This window comes from Diadema antillarum, unplaced genomic scaffold (assembly GCF_040938485.1).
Source record: "Diadema antillarum isolate AM-2024a unplaced genomic scaffold, OU_Dant_1.0 seq00001055_RagTag, whole genome shotgun sequence".
Lineage (NCBI taxonomy): Eukaryota > Metazoa > Echinodermata > Echinoidea > Diadematoida > Diadematidae > Diadema > Diadema antillarum.
In genome coordinates, this window is record NW_027271883.1 from 772,983 (window position 1) to 798,259 (window position 25,277).

The following is a 25,277-nucleotide window of genomic DNA, read 5'->3' on the forward strand; positions in this document are numbered from 1 at the left end:
GGGTTTGTGGCACAATGTCGGAAAATCTTACTAGCATCATACACTGACGTGTTCTTGAAGTTCGTGGCTAATGCCCAGAACGAAGCCCTCACTTGGGATTGTAGCAGTACATGAATATGCCGCCACAAAATCAAAGAATGCTTCAAGCACCCAAGCATATTTGACGATGAAGACACAGTGGGCTTTAAAGAGTCTGTCAAATTCTTGCTTCCGGTCATCTCCAGCCTGGACTTAGTATGGTCTTGTCCAGGATGAAAAAATACTGGATGTACGTCTAGTCACTCCCTTATCTGACTAAACAGGGCTGGCTGAAGGTGGCATCTTTAGCATCACTGAACTTCGCGCTTCTCGCTCGTGATGTATACGTTTCGCGCGGATCAACTTGGCGTTTCCCGTTTGCTAGGGCTTTCAGGTGGGAGAATCTCCAGATCAGAAGATGCTTGGGGCTGGGGTTGGAGTCTCTGCATCAGCAATGCCATGAACATTGGTTCCTACCTGAAAAGAGATTAAACATGTATAGCACTACTGATATTTCGAACTAAATTTCACTTGAATCGTTTGAGCAAATGACAAAGGCTACAATTATTATCAAATAAACTTTGCATCACATAGAGGGAAGTTAAGTTTTCAGTGAGAGGGCACTCTGGAGGGAAAAAATATTAAAATATAATTTTACATATTGATCTTAAATACAATGAACTAATAACATATTCATCACATAACTATTAGTTTGTGATGTACAAGTAAATATTTCTGATATATTTCGGAACATATTATTTTAAAACATTTTGTCTCATCTGGTAAACCTCAAAGCCTTGAAAAAAATTCCCAGAAATCAGATTACTTTTTGCCATCATCGGGGTGGGGCCTACTTGATATTTACATGTTCCAGACTCATAAGATATTTGATGTACATATTATTACAAATCAATAGAAGTCAGCATGCATTTTTAATCCGTAATTTAATGAATTTAAAAGAAAACTGTCAAAACACGGTAGATACCCCTACACAATACTCATTGCTGAATGTTCTAAAGTTTGTTTGAGAAGAATCGCTTCAAAAACACTGATATATCAGAGAAGAAAACTTTGCATTTCTCACGACAACATGAGAAATTCAGATTTTTAAATTCCACCTGTTACTGAGTACATGCAGATTCTACACAAGTCTTGCTTTGTAAGATACGAAGCTCAAATATTCTTCTCTAAACATGAGCTGGTACTTAAAAGCCCAATGAAACATGCATATGTATTGATAATTCTCAAAATTGGAAGCTCAATGATTTGATCATAAACTGATTTCAAGTCTATGAACATTAAGCATATACTGTACTTACAGGCACATAGTCATTCTGCACCAGGTACTGCTGGGCATCCCTCGGGAGCATGAGAGGTCCTCTCCCTTTCTTCTACATGGGGATGTTGGGTCTGTGAAGCATCGCTGCAAGTAGTGACATTCCACAAAATTCCTATAGAATGGAACACAATACAATTTTTTTTTTCAACTTTACGTATTTCACCCATTCTCTTTAACATATTAGATATGATGTATTGTATCAGCTCTGACAATCCCTAACATTCAGTTTTCGACTTATTATCAATATCAGTCTATGAAGAGCAAACTCGTACACATTCACTTTCCTGAAAAGTGTAATAGCAATGAAGCATAAACAAATGAGTAAGTTTTACTCTTACACTTTGGACAGAAATTGTTCCAGTAATTATAATCAATGCCACAAGATCTATGAGGATTGGCGGAAGGACTTACTGTCTCCATCCATGTCTTCACATCTTCTTACGATGTCTTGCAACTAAGGGTGGTTTCGCTTGGCAAGTGCAAGATTCTATTGACGTAAAATGGCCCCCATCTGTTCACCATCTCCTGCACTTTTCTCGGTACAACTGGGCAAAGTCCGCATTGATCTGAAAATAAACACAAAAACTGTGAAATATCAGTGATAAGGAAGTGGAAAATGAAAAACAGAAACGCTTGACAAAAAAAAGAGGAAGAAAACAAATATGCTTCGGGGGTATAAACGGTCGCCATAGCCACATTTCTAGATTTTTATGTAATTAATTATTTCTTATTGGTCTCGAGGGTTGTATTTCATGCTGGAGGAAAAAATGAGACCGATATCTCTGATTTTTGTTTCAGATGTTATCTTTAAAATCAATTTTTAGAAATACCAGGGATGTCTTGCATATCTAAACACCAAGAAGGGATAGTCCTGACAGAGTACTCCTTGGAGTACAAATTATACAAATAACAGGTAATTTGCATTCCCTTTATCTTAAAAAATATTAAAAGTAAAAAATAAAAAAAGGCCTCATATATTGTAAAACTTCACTACATTCTCTCATTGGTGTATGTGATGCTTAATGCATACATCTCAGCCAGAAGTGTAGATCTGTAGAATTTTTAAGTCTAGATCCTTCTACTCAAACACAGATCACCACATTGATTATGCTACAAAGAGAAAAACTGGAGTAGAATACCTTTATCCAGGTGCGAAATCTTGTTCCATTGCACGAGTTAATCCCATACATTATTTGTTTCATACAACGCCTTCAACAATAATACTAATAAACAGACTTACTAGTTCAAGAAAGAGTCTTGAATTCAGTGCAGAAATGGCAACCATAAGGCCTAGGTGTCCAGGCCTACTACTGAGTGGTAGTAATAATAATAGAAGTATTTTCATGGAATGCAAATCAGTAGCACATTCACATTACATACACATGTACGCAGCCGAGTGCAAGTAGCATTGAAGTTGATTATTCCAGTAAAATGAGTGACATGATGCACGCTTAATAGTAAGAGTGTTGAGTGCACACACCAAAGGTAATTGTTTATTGTGACATCAGACTCAGTAGACCTAGTCATGCAATGGAACAGAAACTGTTTATTAATTGTAGACCCCCTATTTTAATATGGGAGTCAATGGAAATTGGTGATGTCAGCCAATATGGCCCATGCGATAGAAGTTTTTACAGTTCAGAGCTTGACGCCACTGCACTGGCATTGCAACATTGGCGCCCTAAACCCTGAGGTGCTCATCACACAGGGGGCTTCGTGTTTGGGCTGGTCGCAGTTCAATTGTAGCGCCCATAGGGTCTACGTACTATTGGTGGCCTAAACAAAAACCCATCTAACAGCATATGCCCTACATTTTATCACAGCATAGTGGGGCATGATAAGGCCTAGAACTGTGCCTTTCTACGTAGAAATTGATAAATTAAACCTTACAAGAGTGTAGGAAGGGGTGAACTGACACTAACTTGTTACTGTTACTCAGTGTTAGACGACAGTTAGGCCTACGCTACAGTAGCCTGTTATGCCCATAGCTTTACCTTTCAGTCAAGACACCCACATCGTAAATCATTAGGTAGAATGGGCGCTTTATAAAGAGTCCCTGTATTATTACACTTGTACTTGCAGCTTCACCGAAATAGAGCCCCCACGGAATACTAGTATAACGTTAGCCTACATGTAACTTGTTACAATGTTTGGATAGACACATTAGCCATGAACAGCTAACGTTAGCACTGGCGCTTCAGGGATGGACAGCGCTGTATAATACAGTGGCAAGGCTCAAACTCGCCAAAAAAAAAAAAAAAAAAATGTAGGGCGGTTAGTGCACATCTTAACATCTTTTATCTTTGGTTACTGAGTCCCAGAGTTATCAAACACATTCTTAAGCATTCATACAGTAATATGCTCACCTTTAAGCAACTTGGTCAAGCTTCCGTCAGATCATACCCTCAAAAAACTCCGGCCTGCATGACTTCTGCCTTCAAGACCAACTCAACTGTTCGAGTCAATAGCGTTTGTTTGCAAATGGTCGGTATGGTTATATGGTAGGTACAAGTACTATAGTACATGTACAATGTACATATTGTGCACTGAATGTGTGTGTATGACTACGCTATCTAGCATCGCATGAAGCAAAGTGACGGCCAGCGCCAATTCGATCCGGTTTTAGGCGGTTCAAGATAGCGCATGACGTCATTTACAAGTCATCTGATTGGCTGAAAGTTTAAGTCCTTGTTAGATTTAGATTGCGAACAGCTTCGACACTCAACTTTTAATCGAAGCCACCTAAAATAAGTCTTAAAGACTTAAAATATTTTAAGTCGTAAGAAAGATTTAAAATTTAAGTCCTAGAAATTAAGAGAGTAGGTCCAAGATTCTGGAACTCCCTTCCTATGGATATAAAAAATGCACCTTCATTGAATTCTTTTAAAACGAGATTGAAAATGTTTCTTTTGAAGTCTTATATTGTAATTGAATGTATTTCATTTTGTAATATATTTTGTAAGCACGATATCATCTTCTCTTCTTTCACTGTAAGGCTGCGTTCTCTTGAGGCATCAATTATTTTTACTACCTGGTAGTATTCTATACGTGCTCTCGTTCTCTCGTCCTGACAGTTGAATCTCCTCCGCTGGCAGCTGCTCGACAATGTGTCACTTTCGAAAACACTTGGCTAATTGTCTCTGTGGGCTTTCGCCCTTGGTGTATGCATCAACAATTTTTGGCATCTCTCTCTCTCTCTCTCTCTCTCTTCCTCTTTTCCCTGTTTTTTGTTCCCTTTTTTCACACTTTTGCTTTTTTTTCCTCTATTCCGCACTCTTCGTAGTTGTAAGTTTTCACCCCGTTTTCCCCCTTTCCCTCAGAGGTATCCACATGTTACAAGCTTAGTCTTTTGAGTGGGTACCTGCACTTTTTTTCTCCTCAGGGTGTATATAGAGTGTGTGTATCTTTATTGTACTGATTATGTAGACAACAACATGTTGTTAATCCTGTCTGGTTATATATATTTACAACGATTCGCATGTCAAATTGATGATATTGTTTCTTGTACATTCTGTTGGAGAAAGAAAGTGAAAATAAAGTTTGAATCAGTATATGACCTGCCAGATCTATGTAGTAAGTTAGATATTTTACAAGAAACTAAGAAACAATGAAAAAGTAACATAAAGGGGTTATGAAAACAATTGGTTTTTTTTTTTTCAACTTAAGTGTAGAGCTGTACAGTTGCTAATATGTCTATTTTGAGGTGTATCGAGGCTCATCTTTTTAGTGATATAATTGAATTGTTGATTGGCCGAGCATTATTCAAGTTACAAGAGTTTCCCATATTTCTCCCCGGTCTCCCCTATGCTTTTTTCAGGAGAAGGCACGGGAAGCACGTGTTGCGAGAAGGGTGTCAGAAACATGAAGAAAAAAAATCTTTGACACTTTTACTTCGTTCTCTACGCCTATTTTTTTTACCAATGACTTTTTCTCTCTTGCATTTTGACTTCTGACATTTCGACCACTGAACACTTTACCTCTGAAATTTTAATCTCTGACATCTTTACCTTTGACAATTTTCCTTCTGACATTTTTACCTCTGTCATTTTTACCTCTGACATTTTAACTTATGACATTTTTACTCCTGACATTTTTTTTTTACCTCTTACATTTCTACCTCTGACATTTTTACCTGTGACGTTTTTACCATTGACATTTTTACTTCGCACATTTTTACTTCGCACATTTTTTTTACGTCTGACATTTTTGCCTCTGGCATTTTTACGAACACCTTTTTTCCCACCCCATTTACTGCCGATGGCCCAAGTCATTTCTTTGAGTACTTGATACCTTCATTGCCTCGACAGGTTGCCTCTCGTTCCAGATCGGGGGACAAGCAGTGTGCCGATGGTGGCTCAGTATCTCCCGACATCGTGCAGATGGAATTTCCTGGACACACACGTCCGTCACATTCATCTGAAATGTACACGATTCTCATTGTTAGCTCCACTGTGTCTTAACGCTGTATCCATTTTCCCTACCCCAGCTAACAACCCCACCCTTCTCTCTCTTTCTCTCTCTCTCTCTTCCTTATTATCTTGATATATCTCCCATCGTATCACGAGTAAATTTTTCAGGTTTGATATATTATGTGTAAGTTTGAAGAACTTTGTTAGCAACAATGACATTCTTACCGCTTATCGATATGATTACACCACTTTGATGAAAATGATATTAATGTTGCAGTTATTCCTTCCATGCTAATTATTTTTCTTCACCTTTCTAACAGAACTACAAAATGCTTGTTTGGGTGTTTGTTGTTTAATCTCTTGTCTTTTCTTAGGTGCTTTACCTGGGTTTTGTTTTCAACAATAAGTTATTGTTTTGTGTGTGTGTTTTTTTTTTTAGGAGACCGCAAACCAGAAGCCAATGCTCCATTTCTAATGGTTTGGATTTGGTATCAATCATAAAAAGTCGCACATGTACTTTTTAACTTCCCACAGTTTGTCTTTGATTACAATGTATGGATCTTGTGTAATATTGCGTATTCAAATAAAGTATTGAATTGTTGTTAGATATAAATTGAAATAAGTAAAGGGAAATAGCCTTAACAACATTTCCTCTTGGGAGCAGTGATGTTCCAGATATCACATATGATACATACATGTATGTCAGTTGCATCACAAACATTCAAAAAGATTTTTCATTAAAGCATAGAATATAAGGACATATCATTTTTTTCAATAAATCATAACTGTTGGCTGTTTAGTCTAGGAACATTTTCATTACATCTATTGTTAACATTCTCGATTTTTATGTTACTATACTCAACTCCGTTAATACTGCTAATTTTTACATTGGTTGTTTCTATCCCAACTCACATTTCAGAACTATTTGAAGCACTAAAGCTGGTTTATACTTCATCTGCAAAGGGTAAATAATGCCTTTAAAATGAAACCAAATAATGTCATCGATGTGTCTAAAATCCATTGCCACCGATTAGGTTCCTCATAATTAAGGGGTGACTCAAAGATATGGTAAATAAAGAGACATTTCAATGAATAATATACCATATATATATTTTTTTTTTTCATACTGATACCTGGAGGAAAGCATCGCACACCATAAATAAAATTCGCCTCATCACAATTCAGTGGGTCCATTTGGAAATCTTCGGGGTCAAAATACCAGCAACCTTCCGGGAAACAGCGGATGTCGACAGGTAGGAAGTTGTCAGCGGAGTGCTTGATGTTTTGCATGTGTATGTATTCCCAGCGATCAGTGTCATAAATAGAACTGCACAAGATGTCGGCAATCCCATATGTAGTGTAATTTTTTATGCACGCGCTGGCCCATGACCCATTGTAGAAAATCTCAACCACGCCCCCTGTTGGTGCTGTTCCATTTGGTTCAGCAAGACGAAAGTCTAAGTATAGGAGGAAAACCGTGTATGAGAGAGAAAAGAATTACATATCCTGTATCAGTTTACGGTGTTAACGGGGTGTATAACCGGGGGGCCAAAAGCTAAAAACAGAGGTCGAGTTGCACTCTCTCTACAAACTAAGTAGACCATGCTTATTTTCAAGTTTTTATTGTAACAAACAACATTCCACTGGTCTACCTCAAAAAATTTGTTGCGAAAGCCTCCAAATCCAAGATGGCGTCCAAGATGGCCGCCATATTTACTGAATTTGTTATTTAAATGATAGAATTTGATAGAAACATCAGATTTCAACAAATGTGATGTCATATGAAAAAGAATAAAATTTTCTACAAGTTGATACCATTTTTGTGGGTTATTGTGATAATTGGATTGAGATTTTAAGGAAAAAACACTCATTTTTGGATATTTTTCTGAAAAAAGGAAAATCATGAAATTGCTTGATTCAGCATAAATCAGAGAAAGATCAAAGGATTATCTTGAAACGTTTCAAGAATTTTGTTTGACATATAATTAATATTTAGAGAAAAATTGGGGGTCAATACCGTTTTCTGTTCAGGAGTTATAATGTCTCAAACTTGAAAACTCACTACGTAAAAATGGCCACTTTAGTTGTGACCAAGACCTTGCTGGTCGTAAAAAAAGCCTGCGCGCGCCAAGACTACTACACACACCACTGGCACTTGCGCATGTAGCAGTGCCAGTGGTGCGTGTAGTAGTCTTGACAAATGCAGACTTTTTCTTTCACAAACAAGGGTTTGTGCCAGCAAACTAACTTTTCATAGCAAGTGGTAGCTCAGGTGATACTGATCGCTATTATTTCAAAGTAGATTGTTCTGAAGCAGATGAGATGAAGCAAAAAATTCAAATAGAGGTAGTAGCTTGAAACTTGGCACCAATCTTGTTATAGATAGTTTAAGAGAGAATTTAGATCAACCGCTCAAAAAAAAAAATCAAGATGACAGCCATCAAAGTTGACATAGTGTATTGCGCCAAATTAAATGTATTATTTCGTTTTTGATACAAATTTGTCTGTTGTGCTATCTTAACCCTATAAAGCCCAAGGGGGGGGGGGGCACATTGTGCCCCCCCTACCATATTTTCGTTTGCCACTCCCACACCCTTTACTCGATTTCAGCCAAATTTGGTGACTTTTCCTAGAATCTTATTGTAAACATTTTGATATATAATTTAGCCATATTCGATATTGCTGGTTGCCATGGCAACCGTAAACTGACAACCATGTTCGTCAGATTTTGCATGATTTTCTGTTCCAATTTCAGTTAACAGTATAATAATGGATGAAATGGGGGTTTTCTTGGCAGTAATCTGCTGAAGGACCAAAATGTGAAGTAATAATGGTTGTGAATTACCCTGAAATGCTCTTCTTATTATTTCCTTTATTTTTCCACGACATAGGCATCAAACAATAGATATAATAGAAATAATCGAAAATACAGCATTTTTCAAAGAGGACCCTTTTATTTTGGGTTATTTTCACACAAGCTTTGCCTGTAATATCATTTGTTTATCATATTATCAATCTGCAAACTCAAAATTTCAATATTTTGGAAATATGAAATGTGATACCAATATATGTACCCATTCCAAGCAATGCATCATATGTTTCATATATTTCTTTATATTGTAATGAATAGCGCCCCCACATGTTGACCTTGAGCAATTTTAACCATTACAAATTGTGAAGATTGACTTGCTTTTCCTTTATGGTAAATATGAAAATGATTGATATAAAATAGAAACATATATACTGGGGATAAAGAAATACAAAGAAAAAACATGATTTTAGCATATTTCCTATGTATTTCTTTATATTTTGGTAAATAGCGCCCTCAGTGGATGACCTTGGGAAATTTCAAATGTCGGGTCATGTAGAATATGAGTTGCTCTACCCATGTGCCAAATATGACGGTCATACACCATATAATAAGGAAGTTATATCGGGGGGGGGGGGGGCACAATGTGCCCCCCCCCTTGGGCCTGGTAGGGGTCAAAATAGCTTGGGCTTTATAGGGTTAAACCGTCTTAAGTTTTTATGGACACATTTTTTAAACCAGTGATATTCTACTCTCCGAAAAAGAAAAAACAAATCGAGTGGAAGTTTTTACTTTTGATGTGAGGAGTGAATAACAGAAAACGGTGAATTTAGAGTGAAATTTGAGTGATTTTTGAGTGAAAATGTTCATTTTCACTCATTATAGAGTGACCTTAGGCAGAGCTCAACACTAACTTTCATTTTTGGTGGCCCAAAGGCAAATATCCGACCTTTTTTGGTGGCCCGATCAGGCCACCAAATTCTTCATTTCTGACATTCTGACATCGGACCACCGTTACTGTCGAGCCCTGCCTTAGGGATCACTCGTCACTCTTCGAGTGATCCCCGAGGTCACTCTAAGATGAATGAAAATGAACATTTTCACTCTCGAGTGATCCTGATATCTAATATAGGAAAGCATCTACCAATGGCATAAGTTCAGATCAATTGTGTCACTATAACCCACATGAAATCAGCCTAAAAACAATGTAAGAAAAATCTGATAACGGAAAATACAGTTTCAGCATGCTTATTTGTAAATGTGAATATATAGCACGAATAATCAATTTGGACGATTTTATTCGAACAATATACTGAAAAGTAATTTCGCATAACACATGTTGGATTCTTTTTTTTTTTTTTTTGGGGGGGGGGGTTCGGATCAGAAGGGCTTTCAAGGACATCTACGGATCAGACATTATTACACATATACCATCATCATTCACGTTTCTACAACAGCAGAGTAACATACAAGTAAAAAAACATATCTTTGATACAGAAGCATTTCTTTTTTATCAAAGATTGGGCCTTACCCAAACACTGGAATGAGCTCCACCCCCCCCCCCCCAAAAAAAAAAAGACTCTCAATATGGTTTACACTAGTACAACATCGTTCGGATGTATAGAAATAATTATGTAATAGACAGCAATGTAAGAAGATTAAAAAAACATATCAAATTATAAGTTATAAGTTGAGATAACTTTGACGTTTGACGCAACACACTAAATGTATTGCTTACCATTGGGAGAGATATCACATTCGATTTATATGTGCAGGTTAGTTGTATTACAAAACATTCTACCATGTAAAAAAATTATAATAAAGCCTAAAACATACGGAGATATCACCATTTCTTTTCAAGAAACCATAACCATGATAACTGTTGACATAAAAAAAAAACATTCTTATCAGATCTATTTAGTATATCTAACAATATTTAGCATTAATTATATTGATTTAAGTTTGTACATTAATCCCTAACTCATAGTTTAGAACTAGTTTGAGGAATTAAGTAAAGCTGGATTTTTGTTTTACGTGCACTAATGGTAAATAATGCCTTGAACGACAACCTCGATTAATTACCGCCATCTTGAATTTTGTGTGGATACTATTTTTATCGCGAAATATTACACATTGGCAAAATTTGTGCCAAATTTTAAGCTCCTATCTCTTTTTTGGAAAATACTTTCTGTTCAATCTTATCTGCCTCAGAACAATCTACTATGATGAAATGCTACAGTATATAGCGACCAGCGTCACCTACCACTTGGCATGAAAAGTTAGTTTGCAGATACTTGCAAGTCACTAGACCATTACAGTATTACATGTGACCATGTAAACACATTGTAAGCAAAATTTATAATGCATAAATATAATTTTTTCAAGTTTTAGATGTTAAATTGTCAACAGTGTATGATATTGCCTGTAATTCCAGAAATATGAATTATGTCTCAATCTCAGTAAATCTCAATCTCAATCGCAGGTTTCAAAGTAATTCTTCAGTTCTTCTTTGATAAATACTAAATCATGCATTTTTACCTTTCTTCCTTTTTTCAAAACAATATAAAAATATGGACCCCCCCAAAAAAAGCGAAGCAAACAACCCCCCCAATATATCACAATACACAGCTAAAGTGGTATCAACTTTTAGAAAGTTTTACTCTTTTTCATATGACATCAAATTTGTTGCAATCCAATGTCTCTATCAAATTTTATGTTTGCAATGTTAATTTCAATAAAATGGTGGCCCTGTTGGACCGCATCTGTACTTTGCAACAAATCTACTGAGGTGCACTTACGGAACATTGCTTAGTATGCTTAATATTATGTGTGGTCTTGTTTATAGAGAGAGTGGAACTCGAAAAGTAAGCACGATCTTGGATTTGACCCTCTGTGACGTCTTTGGGAACAGATGCGTGCAAATAACATATTATGTAAAATGGGATTTCAAGTTAGAGACATTATAACTCCTGGACCAAATACAATACTGACCTCTGATTTTCTCCAAATATTGATTATATGGGAAAGATGTTAATTTCTGCATGGTTTTCATAAACATTTTTAATTTTATTTTTTAAAACTTTTTAGAGAAATATTCATATTGCATTCTGAAAAGTGTCTCCATAAAAACCTAAGATGGTTTGAAATGGCATTAAAATGTTCAGAATATATAAAAACCATATGAATAGACAGCAAAACAGACTAAATTGTATCAAAATCGAAATGATACATTTACTTTGGCGCAATACACTATGTCAGCTTTGATGGCCTGCAATCTTGAATTTTTTGAGTGATTGATCCAAATTTTGTTTTAAACTTTCTGAAGCAAGGTTGTTTCAAGCTTCTACCTCTATTTGAAAGACATTTTTTGCTTCATCTCATCTGCTTCAGAACAATCTACTTTGAAATAATAGCAATCAGCGTTACCTGAGCTACCACTTGGTATGAAAAGTTAGTTTGCAGGCACAAACCCTTGTTTGTCAAATAAAAAGTCTGCGTTTGCCAAGACTACTACACGCAACACTGGCACTGCTACAAGCGCCAGTGCCAGTGGTGCGTGTAGTAGTCTTGGCGTGCGCAGGCTTTTTTTACGACCAACAAGGTCTTGTCACAACTAAAGTGGCCATTTTTACATAGTGAGTTTTCAAGTTTGAGACATTATAACTCCTGAACCGAAAACGGTAATGACCCCTAATTTTCTTCAAATATTAATTATATGTCAAACAAAATTCTTGAAACGTTTCAAGATAATCCTTCAGTCTTTCTTTGATTTATGCTGAATCAAGCATTTTCATGATTTTCCTTTTTTCAGAAAAATATCCAAAAATGAGTGTTTTTTCCTTAAAATCTCAATCCAGTTATCACAATAACCCACAAAAATGGTATCAACTTGTAGAAAATTTTATTCTCTTTCACATGACATCAAATTTGTTGAAATCTGATTTTTTAATCAAATTCTATCTTTCAAATAACAAATTCAGTAAATATGGCGGCCATCTTGGACGCCATCTTGGATTTGGAGGCTTTCGCAACAAATTTTTTGAGGTAGACCAGTGGAATGTTGTTTCTTACAATAAAAACCTGAAAATAAGCATGGTCTACTTAGTTTGTAGAGAGAGTGCAACTCACTCGTTAAGTAAGCGACTTTTTGGGGTTTGGCCCTCCGGTTAGTACATCCAAGGCTTATATCACATGCTACATGTACAAACTTTCTACATAACAAAACTGCGCGGGACATGCATCCTAGTCTAATGAGATGACCGACAATGTAGTATGGTTTGTGTAGGTTTAAACAAAATGAATGGAAGATTATAATCATTAATTCAATTAGAAAAAAACAAGAAGAAGGAGAAATAAATAGAACAAGTCAGCTAGGGATAAGGCAAATTTGCTAATGACAGACAAGCACCCAAGTGCATGTTCGCCGAGTACAGCATTATATTAATGATATTTTATTTTTAGACTTTTCTCGAACTAGATAAAATATTGGTAAAAAAAATGTCCAGCACCATCCACGTGCTTTCTCTGTGCATTTTTCATCTTTCTCTTGTCCTTCAGAAATTGGAACTTATTACAGGTTGCCTACCTGGAATGCATGAAACTCCAGCGTATTCATCGCGGGAGCAGCTGTCTCCAGACAAGAGCTGATAATCGCATTCCGAAATGCTGTTTTCTGTTCCATCACAGCTTACGATGTTCAACACGACGGGGATGACTTCGGTGGCATATGTGAATTTCGATCTGGTCCAAGCATATTGCGCTCCTTCGAATCCCAACTCTCTACAAGCCACATCGGCAGCGATGATATCCCACCCGTCGTCGCAGACGGCGCCCCACGCATCCCCATTTCGTACCTCCAAGCGACCTTCCCATGGAGAGTTCCGTCCCAAGCCACCCACACGCACAGAGACGTCAGCAGTCCCTGCAACAGGAAACATTCTTATACAGCTCGTCCCAGATTAAAAGAAAAACAACAACCACACGAAACCAAGTTTCATTACAACTTTTTGCTGTCGTATTCATTAAATGCAATCTGCTTTATATGATGTACATGATAGAAGAAATAAGAACTGTACTATGGGTGTGATTTTCTTTTGTGCAGCAGAGGACCGAAAAGGCGTGGAAATTCATTTAGCTGCTTATGTTTCTCCTTTCTTCTTTTTTATTTCTTATGTTTGTGTTTTTTTTCTTTTATGTCCCTTTTGTAAATAGTTCTATTCTGTTCAAAACCATTTGCGTGTTTTAGCTGTTAAATATGTTTTGCCTTTGGTTTAGAAGTATTTATTCAGCTGCCATTCAAATGAGAACCCTTAATATTGGAAGCTTTACTGGCTCTATCGTCTTCTCGTCTTTGTTCTTTCCTGCTTAACCAGTTCATTCTATTTATAATAATTTTATTATGGTTGTTATTCTCATGGTAACTGACACATGTAATTCATAATTTTGTATTAAAATGGCAATTGTATTAAAACATGCATCATGCGCCGACGCAAAAAAAAAAGAGAAAAAAATAAGTCGCTTCGGCTGTATATCGAGAACGCTTTCATTTTCTAGAATTGTGATGGAATCTTTAAAGGAGATTTCACGCATTCCACGCTAGCAGCACTGAATCAGCAAATTCAAAATCCTTTCATTCGAATTTACTATCGGAGCATTCAAATTCACTATCGGAGGATTGAAATTCACTGTCGGAGCATTCAAATTCACTATCGGAGGATTGAAATTCACTGTCGGAGCATTCAAATTCACTATCGGAGCAATCAAATTTAAGAGAGAAGCACGCATTTGAGCATTCAAATTCATGTCAAGTTGGCGACGGAATCTCGTCGGTCATTCAAATTCGTGAACAGGCAACCATGTTCCACATAACTGCAATCAATTTGAAAGAAGTCCTGAATTTACTTAGTTTGGGGCCATGTATGTGTGTCTTTTTCATTTAGCTTTGAATACATTGGGATTTATGTTGAAGATTATTTATTTTGCAGTTGAGGTCCACCTGTTTATTGAAGAAAAAAAATGAACTCAGACCCCATGGAAAGGAATATACAGGCACAACTAATGTCCCATGAATAGGACATAAAATGCAGATGCCATGCGTGAGAGAGTCATAACTCATGCGCGTAAAAGATCCCGCTTATCTATTCATCGCAAAGAGCAGGGTATTTAACCCGGTGAAGTGGTCCCATCTTACATACAAATGGACCCCCATGGAAGACCAGTAATTGCAGCTGAATATGGCTATCCAGCCATCTTCTCAGATGGAAAATGAAACAAATAAACAAACAAACATTAGGGACTGTAAAGGCCTACAGACAAGCTTAATAAGGAAGGTTGGTTGACACCCTTGAAAAAAAAAAAAACAATTTCGACTACATTAAAACTGATAACATGAACATTGTATACTTCTTGTCTGTTGTTTATTGCTATCATATTGGTTTACTTTGATCAATCATAATTACACCATATGCAATCCTTCAATGGTTGTGAATGCCCTTTCTCCTTTCTTAAAAAAAAAAGAAGTCTTCTCGCAAGAGGCAAGAGGTAACAGCCAAACCCATTTTCTTCGTTAATTTGATTGCGCGATGTAGGAACTTTATCGCCTTAAATATGAAACTGAACGTTCCAAAAAAGCTCATCAGGATTATCGCATGACTATAAGCGTGAATTTGAATGCGCGAGTAGGAAATGCAACGCTCACATTTGGAAATTTAACGCCCAAGCGTGAATTTGATTTGACGAAAACGAAATAGAACTCCCGTACATTAAATTGATCGCTCAGATTCTGAATTTCAATGCCTGAATATTTTCGCGTGCGTACGCTGTGTGAATTTGAATGCACATTAACCCATTCCCTACGGGAAGCTGGTTACTTTTGTTTTAAGTCAGTGGGATTCAAGAATTTAGTATGGAACAGGTTAATAAATTTGAATGGCAAAAGTATGAAATTGACCGATAAAACCTATATCAACATATTACGCATGACTAATGCTAACTTTTAAGGCAGTAGCGTCATCTTTTCAAATTTATCAAAGTTGAAAGTGAGGGTCTTAAAGAAATGTGACCGTGCACCTCAAAACGAACATAAAGTCGCACACACTGATTTTGCGTGAGGACTGAAAATAAGTGAAATGGGTAAACCTAGCCGAACTTGACTTTTTCATATTTTCTGAAAGAGCGGGACTTCTTTTACATTATGCTAAAATTTGGTATCATAAAACGGTTAGGAAAGTGTGGTTTTTTAGCAGTTTATCTCGAACATTTTTGGTAGAATAGTGTGATTAGGTGTGTCTTTAGATTCCCTTTTTCATTTCTGAAAAACCTTGTCCACACTCTTCACTTTCAACTCTAATAACTTTCGAAAAGGTAGTGCTACTGCTTTGAACGTTGGCATTAATTATGGACAGAATGTGTTAATGAAGCATGCTTAATTTCATTTTAATCTGATAATCCCTCCATTGTTGTTACTCTGGTGGTTTACTTCCTGTGTTTTGTCCCATTCATCGCACAGCCAGCACGGTTTGGTAAAGATTAAGCGCTTGAATAGACATTGTACTTCAGAGCCTCTTTTCTCAGTTCACACTTTTCCTGAGTTTGTGCTTTCTTTCCAATATTTAGATAGGTTAGGAGAGTCCATTTGATTTGAGTTATACATCATTTTAAAGCTTAAAGTCTGCTCTTTCAGAATATGTTCTTAACTAAAAATTCATGTCTGGCGACTTTTTGTTTGTTTTGAGGTGCAGGGTCACAAATGAAAAGGGGTTGCTGAGACACACGTAGTGCACCTAGGTCCATGGATAATACAATGTGATTTGTATTTTAAGGCAATGTCACACCTTGCAGGGAGGGGCTTGCGTGTGATTTGTAGAGAGCATTTTTTGCTACCCGGAGATCCCCGCAGATTGCACGCACATGACAGTACCTAGTACGTATCCCAGCCGTAGTTGCCCTGATGTTGCGCACGCAAATCCTATTTACCCGCAGCCATGTTCAGGCCCAGTCACACCTTTCCGGGCAAGCTACGCAGGCTTGTTGCGTGTGTGGATTTTCCAGAATACAGGAGAATTTCTGAGGGCGGACAAGGATTTGGTCGAGTTTTGCGTCTTACCTCCTGGACGCATGCTACTTATGTTCCACTTGCGGGCCGGTATTCAGCGAGCCAATGTGATCTGGGCTTATATCCCCTGTGCATCTGAATCGAGACTGATTGCGATAAGGCAACGAACACGGTTGGAGGAGCCGCGGCCGCGACAGGCCACGACGTTGACGCGGTTCGGTCCAGCGATCACTGCTGTTTAAGCAAAAACGCACACTGGGTTAGTCTATTTTCAGACATTGTTGAGAGACAAGCAGCGCGCGCGAGGCCTTGTCCAAAGGCTAGGCGCGTGTGGACTGACAATCAATAATGGAATTCCTCCGGAGGACAATTTTATATGGCATATGTCCCAGGGAATACCATTATCCTGGCCACAGTTAACTCTCAACTAACTAGCAGTCTCAGAGTGGCAGTATTAACTGACCCTCTGACAGCATACACGCAATTTGCTCGTATATCTCGCTCTACGCCTGCAAAACTGACTAGGTACACGGATGTTGGCAGTATTGACACCGTTCCTTGCCAGTAGAACACCCTTATTATGCTCTTACCCCGAATGTCGTTTGCTTGGACCTCTGCAGGGAATCTCCGCGACTCAGTAGGAACAAGTTTTGAACATGCTAGACAACGGGTAATTCGGACTTGCGTGCGCAACTACGGGCGACTACGTGCTAGGTACTCTCACTGTGCAGGCCATCTGCGGGGACCTCCAGGGAGCGAAAATTGTTCCCCGCAAGTTAAAAGCAAGGGTTGCCCCAAGACAGGTCTGACGGGTCCTTGAGCATGCTCAAGCTTCTTCCGGGTGAGTCATCGGGGTTGCCCGCTGAGGTCCACGTAGAACAACAGTAGAAGGGCCGTAGCGGTAGCACCTTGTAGGCAATTCCTAAGCAACTTGCCCGTAACTTGAATGTGAATAGAACGTAAGTAGCACACGTCCAGGAGGTAAGACGCACGCGAAGCGCCCAAATTCTTGTCCGCCCGCAGAAAATTATTACCCTGCGTGCTGGAAAATGCCTACAAGCAACAAGCCCGCGTAGCTTGCCCGGAAAGGTGTGACAGGGTCTTTATATTCTGGGATGATGTTTAAACTTCTTTTCTGCTGCGCCATCTTCTCATTTTGGAATAAAATCAGTGTTAATTTGGTATTTCTGTCTGCAATTTACGAGTAGTAATAGCCTAGAAGAATGTAAGAAGGTGATGACTTGGTAGCCATTTTGTTTATGGAAATAAGCTGGTCTTGTGCTTAGAATTGTGCTTATGAACCGTTTTAAATCTTTATTTTATTCAGCGTACTCGAATTGAACATAGTACTTGTCCAGCTTTAAATTGAATTGCCTCTATAAACACTTTTTAAAATCCCACTAGACTAGGAAAAAAAAACCCCACAAACCAACTTGAAACTTGAAACCGTGTACTATCATAGGCTCAATAAATGTAACTCACAATATGTAGTTTGTATTGGTTTCTTTCTTTTTTTCTTGCAGATTCATAGATTACATTAAAGGTAGGGAAATGTGTAAATGGGTAAGAGTGTTAATCAAAAGCCATTGAAATGAGTGAATGACAATAATAAGGAAAATGGTGAAATAAATCTCGTTTCCCTTAAAACTAGCGCCTACTTAAATTATACAGTGTATAAACATTATGAAGTTACCCGTTTTATTCTAAATTTTCTCTCGTAACGTGATAGGCCTAACCAGGGCGGTATGGTATAATTTAGATGAATCTTTCCGGGACAGCAAGGTACTTCATTGTTCTTGTTGTTGTTGTTGTTGTTGTTGTTGTTGTTGTTGTTATCATTATTTATTTAGATTAAGTGACAGTGTTGCAAATTCATTTGAAAGGAAAGCAGAAGTCAAAACTTACAAGGCTTGCAAAGTACACCGGCATCTTCGCTGTGGGCACAGTTGTGTTGTAAAACGGGATTATGCGGACACTCTGATATCAGATCTAATTCCTGGCCACGGCAGGCGACATTATCCAAGATGATGATGCCCGAGCCTCTCCCGAAGAATGCTTGAGAACGTGCTGCGAAAGCATCGGGATAGCCGAGCATTCTGCAAACCACTCTAGCATCATTTATGTCCCAGAGGTCGTCGCAAACTGTACCCCACTCCTCTTGGTAGAGCAACTCTACGCGTCCCTCCCACGGCAGGAACCCGCCGACCAGTCGAATGCTAGTCGCCTTAGTGAAGTTTTTTGCATTTACCACCTGTCGGGTAAGCAAGCCGTGCACCGCAGTGGCTGCATAAAGGTGGACCAAAATTTCAAGGAGCATACCCAGTGTATAGAACATGTAGAGTGAGGAAAAAAAGGAGGGGATACATTATCTTATCTGTTATCGTCAACTCACTTGTAATGCACACACACCCGCAACATTTACATCCATACAATCAATACATTTACTGTACCATAGGAGCACAAAGCACATGTCCCAATAGTGTACTTTTCACTGAAATATGAAGAGGAAAAAAAAATCACTCATAAGAATATTCCAGATTACCAGAATATGGTTCCTTTTCCACACCACGTCACTTGAAGTTTGCCAAATGATCGGTTCAGTAATATATCCGTTAGTTATCATGTTATTGTCATAATTGAAATATTCGTCTTGTTAAACGGAAAAAGAAATAAAGAAAAAACAGTCTCGGATTATGAAGGGCATTGTGCATTCGATATCAATAGTCAAGGCGCTAATTCCTGTAATAGGCAGGGCAGAGCCAGGCAAAAACTGCCTTTTTTCCAGTCAAGGTTTTCTCACTTGATTCTGGTACTTTAGACCATACTTAACAAAATAAGCTTCTGCACCATCTTGAAATCTGTCCCGAATCCAAGATGGCCGCCAAAAATCCAAAATGGCCGCTAGAGGACCTAAAAAGTGCCTTCTGTGGTTAAAGATTTGTCTGGGGATGGGTTTTTTTAAACTCTATTTGATGATAAATGGTGAGAGAAATAAGATTCAGTGGATTAAAATTAGAATCAGTTTCTTTTTTATTGCGAAAATCCAACATGGCCGCCAGACGCAGCTCCCGAAATTAATAAATGTCATAATAACCGGAGGGCCAAACCCTAAAAACTCGCTTACTTAACGAGTGAGTTCCACTCTCTCTACAAACTAAGTAGACCATGCTTATTTTCAAATTTCTATTGTAACAAACAACATACCACTGGTCTACCTAAAAAAAATTTGTTGCGAAAGCCTCCAAATCCAAAATGGCGTCCAAGATGGCCGCCATATCTACTGAATTTGCTATTTGAAAGATAGAATTTGATAGAAACATCAGATTTCAACAAATGTGATGTCATATGAAAGAGAATAAAATTTTCTACAAGTTGATACCATTTTTATGGGAGATTGTGATAACTGGATTGAGATTTTAAGGAAAAATACTCATTTTTTTATTTTTTCTGAAAAAAGGAAAATCATGAAAATGCTTGATTCAGCATAAATCAGAAAAAGACTGAAGGATTATCTTGAAACGTTTTTAAGAATTTTGTTTAACATATAATTGACATTTGGAGAAAATAAGGGGTCAGTACCATATGCGGTTCAGGAGTTATAGTGTCTCAAACTTGAAAACTCACTATGTAAAAATTTCCACTTTAGCTGTGACAAGACCTAGCTTGTTGGTCGTAAAGAGAGTCTGCACGCGCCAAGACTACTACACGCACCACTGGCACTGACGCTTGTAGCAGTGCCAGTGGTGCGTGTAGTAGTCTTGGTGCACGCAGACTTTTTTGACAAACAAGAGTTTGTGCCTGCAAACTAACTTTTCATACCAAGTGGTAGCTCAGGTGACGCCGATCGCTATCATTTCAAAGTAGATTGTTCTGGAGCAGATGAGATGAAGCAAAAAAATGTCTTTCAAATAGAGGTAGAAGCTTCAAACAACCATGCTATAGAAAGTTTAAAACAAAATTTGGATCAATCACTAAAAAACTTCAAGATTGCAGGCCATCAAAGCTGACATAGTTTATTGCGCCAAATTAAATGTATTATCTTAATTTTGGTACAATTTTGTCTGTTGTGCTATCCATTTATAGTTTTTTATATATTTTGAACATTGTAGTGCTATTTCAAACCGTCATGGGTTTTTATGGAGATATTTTTAAAACTAGTGACATTCGACTCCGAAAAAGAAAAAAAAAATCGAGTGGAAGTTTCATTTTTGAAGGAGTTAATAACGAAAATCAGTAAATCTAAAGTAAAATTGGAGTGAATTTTGAGTGAAAATTTTCATTTTCACTCATTTTAGGGTGACCTTAGGGATCACTCGTCACTCTTAGAGTGATCCCTGAGATCACTCTAAAAGGAATGAAAATGAACATTTCCACTCTCGAGTGATCCTGATATCTAAAATGTGAAAGCATCTACCAATGGCATTAGTTCAATTCAATTTTGACACTATACCCACATGAAATCAGCCTAAAACGATGTAAGAAAAATCTATTCACAGTGAATACACTTTCAGCATGCTTATTTGTAAATTCAATTCAATTCAATTCAATTCAATGTTTCATTTCATTTTTCGACAAGAATATATAAACATCACTTCTTTTTTGGTAACAGAAAATCAGGTGCTCAAAATTATGTAAGATGAAAAGAATATAATAATTGTAGCACCTTACAATCATTACAGATTATCATAAAACTCGAGTAAATTGAAGTAAGTAAACATTGTGGATAATTCGAAAAATGGAGGGACCCACTAAAAAGACAAGTCTTGTAGAATGTGGGCCCCTCAGAAATGTAAATATACAGCATGAATAATCATTTTGGACAGTGTTATTTGAACAACATACTGAAAAGTAATTTCGCACAACACATTTAAAAGCAACTTTGAGAAATTGCCGCCATGTCGGATTTTTCGGGGGGGGGGGGTGCTCGGATCAGAAGGGCTTTCAACGACATGTACGGATCAGATATCATTACACATATGCCCTCCTCATTCACGTTTCTACAACAGCAGAGTAACATACAAGTACAAAAGCATATCTTTGATACAGAAGCATTTCTTTTTTAAATCAAAGATCGGGCCTTACCCAAACACTACAATGAGCTCCACCCCCCCATAAAAAAGAAATAAATAAACCCTCAATATGGTTTAAACAAGGACAATATATATGATAGACAGCAATACAAGAAATTCTAAAAATATATCAAATTATTAATCAAGATTTGACTCTGACGCAACACACTAAAGGTATCGTTTACCGTTGGAAGAGATATCACATTCGATTTATATTTGCAGGTTAGTTGTATCACAAAACATTCTACCATGTAAATATATATATATATATATATATATATATATATATAAAATGAAGCCTAAAACATACGGAGATATCACCATTTCTTTTCAAGAAACCATAACATTGATAACTGTTGACAGCTTAGTATAAAAAACTAGAAATGTCGCTACGGCGACTGGTATGCCTCCGCCATAATGCATGGTTCTCCTAGTAGGTCTATAGTACAATGTTTTGACAATGTGTGATGACAGTTTCACACAACTGGCAAAATATTAAAATGACAGGTTTGACACAAATGTGCTAAATGTTCACTTTCCTGGAACTAGGTTCAATTGGATGAATGATTAAAACGTCAGAGTGCAGGTATTTGGGGAACTGATGATTTTTACTTGACTTTTGACCCTTTTATAAGTTTATGCATTGAGTAATTTTCAAGGTATTGAGAAAAAGTATAATTTCAGTATCAAATGGTAAAATAGCATTATCTAAACCTGGCCTTTGACCTTTGACCTCACAGTTCCAAAGAGAATCACTGTCAGGTAGAACATGCATAAATATGTAAGTTTCATGATATTACCTTGAGTTACTTTCGAGATATGGAGGAAAAAGTGCAATTAAGCACTTTCACTTGACCTTTGACCTTTTGACTTTTGACCCTTTGGCGAAAACTTCCCACAGAATATACCATTTGGTAATACATGCATGTATATCAAGTTAAAAATCAAACCTTCAGGCATTGCATAAATATAAGTAGTGATATTTTGAGGAGTTGCCCTTGACCTTTGACCCCACCTGACCTTTGACCCATGACCCCCAACTTTCCTAGATAATCACTGCCCATCGGTACAAGCATATATATACTAAGTTCCATGAAGATACCTTTAGCCGTTTGCGAGATATGGAGAAAAACATGAAATTTCAACCTTTTTTCACAAAATAACCTGTGACCTTTGACCTTTGACGCCATGACCCTAAAATCCTAATAAAGCATTATCCCCCAGGAAATACCCTCATACCAAGTTTGATGTAAAACCACCACACGGTTCTTGAGATATCGACAAAAACAAAATGGGACGGACGTCCGGACGTACGTACGGACGGACGGACGGACGACCAGAAAACATAATGCCTCCGGCCACTTCGTTGGCGGTGGCATAAAAACATATCAGAACAATCTACTTTGAAATTATAACGATCAGCGTCACCTGAGCTACCACTTGGTATGAAAAGTTAGTTTGCAGGCACAAACTCTTGCTTGTCAAAAAAAGTCTGCGCGCACCAAGACTACTACAAGCACCACTAGGACTGCTGCAAGCGTCAGTGCCCGTGGTGCATGTAGTAGTCTTGGCGCGTGCAGACTCTCTTAACGACCAACAAGGTCTTGTCACAGCTAAAGTGGAAATTTTTACATAAGTAAGTTTTCAAGTTTGAGACATTATAACTCCTGAACCGCAAATGGTACTGACCCCTAATTTTCTCCAAATATTAATTATATGTTAAGCAAAATCCTTAAAAACGTTTCAAGATAATCCTTTAGTCTTTTTCTGATTTATGCTGAATCAAGCATTTTCATATTTTCCTTTTGATGAGTGTTTTTCCTTTATATCACCATTCAGTTATCACAATTGCCAACAAAAATAGTATCAACTTGTAGGAAATTTTATTCTCTTTCATATGACATCACATTTGTTGAAATCTGATGTTTTTATCAAATTCTATCTTTCAAATAGCAAATTCAGTAAATATGGCGGCCATCTTGGACGCCATTTTGGATTTGGAGGCTTTCGCAACAAATTTTTTGAGGTAGACCAGTGGAATGTTGTTTGTTACAATAAACATTTGAAAATAGGCATGGTCTACTTAGTTTGTAGAGAGAGTGGAACTCACTTGTTAAGTAAGCAAGTTTTTAGGGTTTGGCCCTCCGGTTATTATGACATTTATCAATTTCGGGAGCTGCGTCTGGCGGCCATGTTGGATTTTCGCAATAAAAAAGAAACTGATTTTAATTTTAATTCACTGAATCTTATTCCTCTTACCATTTATCATCAAATAGAGTAAAAAAAAAAACCCATCCCCAGACAAATCTTAACCACAGAAGGCACTTTTTAGGTCCTCTGGCGGCCATTTTGGTTTTTTGGCGGCCATCTTGGATTCGGGACAGATTTCAAGATGGCGCAGAAGCTTATTTTGTTAAGTATGGTCTAAAGTACCAGAATCAAGTGAGAAAACCTTGACAGGAAAAAAAGGCAGTTTTTGCCTGGCTCTGCCCTGTCTATAAGGGGCTTAATTAAGGAATTCGTTCAACCCACCCCGCAGAAAAGGTTTGACCACACACAGTGGTAGATGGGACCTCCATGAACACCCCCAGGTAGTATGTGATTCCAAATTGTGGTATCAATAAAATTTTACAGGCCACTTTTCATCAATATTAATTGTTGGAACAAACGTAAAAACGTCTTTGTACGCCAAGACTACTACACGCACCACGGGCAGGGTCCATCTTGCAGGAAGCTTTATGGGACGCTGCAGTGCCAGTGGCGTGTGTAATAGTCTTGACGCAGCCCTTTTTACGACCCAAAAACAGTTTGTGCCTGCAAACTAACGGAGCTGTCACACCTTTCCGGGTAAGCTACGCCGGCTTGTAACGAGCAGGGATTTACCAACAAGCAGGAGAATTTTCTGCTGGCGGACAAGGATATTGGCGAGTTCCGTACTTGCGTCTTACCTGCTGCTAGACGCGTGCTACTTACCTGTTACTTGAGTGTATTCCGTATGACCTGCGTGAAAGCTTCGAAACCGACCTGTTTTCAGGTACGAGCGACATACGGGGACTGCGAAGTATATACCTGCGAGGTCTGCCACCTAAGGGCCTGTTGTGTTCTGCGTGTACCTCTGCCGGCAAACCCCTGCGACTCACCCGGTTTTGTTTTGAGCATGCAAAGGCCTTGTCAAACCGTGCCTGGGGAAGCCTTGCGGGTTGACTTGCGGGGAAAAAATAGCTCCCCGCAGTTGGCCCGCACCTGGCAGTTCTTGACTGGTATCTCGCCCGTAGTTGCCCGTAGGTGCGGACGCTAATCCGATACATTTACCCGCAGCCAAGTTTTGAGCGTGACCAAAACATTTTCCGAGTGAGTCGCGGAAATTGCCTGCAGAGGTCCACACAGAACACCAGTAGGAGGCCCGTAGCTGCCGCAAGTCGCAAGCAGTTGATCCGCTTGAAGTACGTAAGTTGCCCGTGGATCTATGCAAATCGAATTCCTTTAGAAGGATTCCTTTACCAAGTTGTCGGCCCTGATTCGCCAACCATGCGCCTGACACGCAGGTCACATGGAATGCACTTAAGACGAACGTTAGAAG

At 38.1% G+C, this 25,277-nt stretch overlaps 1 long non-coding RNA gene across 1 annotated transcript; it reads right to left on the bottom strand.

The window, feature by feature from the left end:
- Positions 1 to 310: 310 nt before the first annotated feature.
- On the bottom strand, positions 311 to 1,985 carry LOC139743178 (uncharacterized). Its single transcript, XR_011711739.1, has 3 exons — positions 1,769 to 1,985; positions 1,338 to 1,469; positions 311 to 495 (listed from the first exon to the last, which is right to left on the bottom strand). It is a non-coding gene; the product is annotated as an uncharacterized lncRNA (long non-coding RNA).
- Positions 1,986 to 25,277: the final 23,292 nt, after the last annotated feature.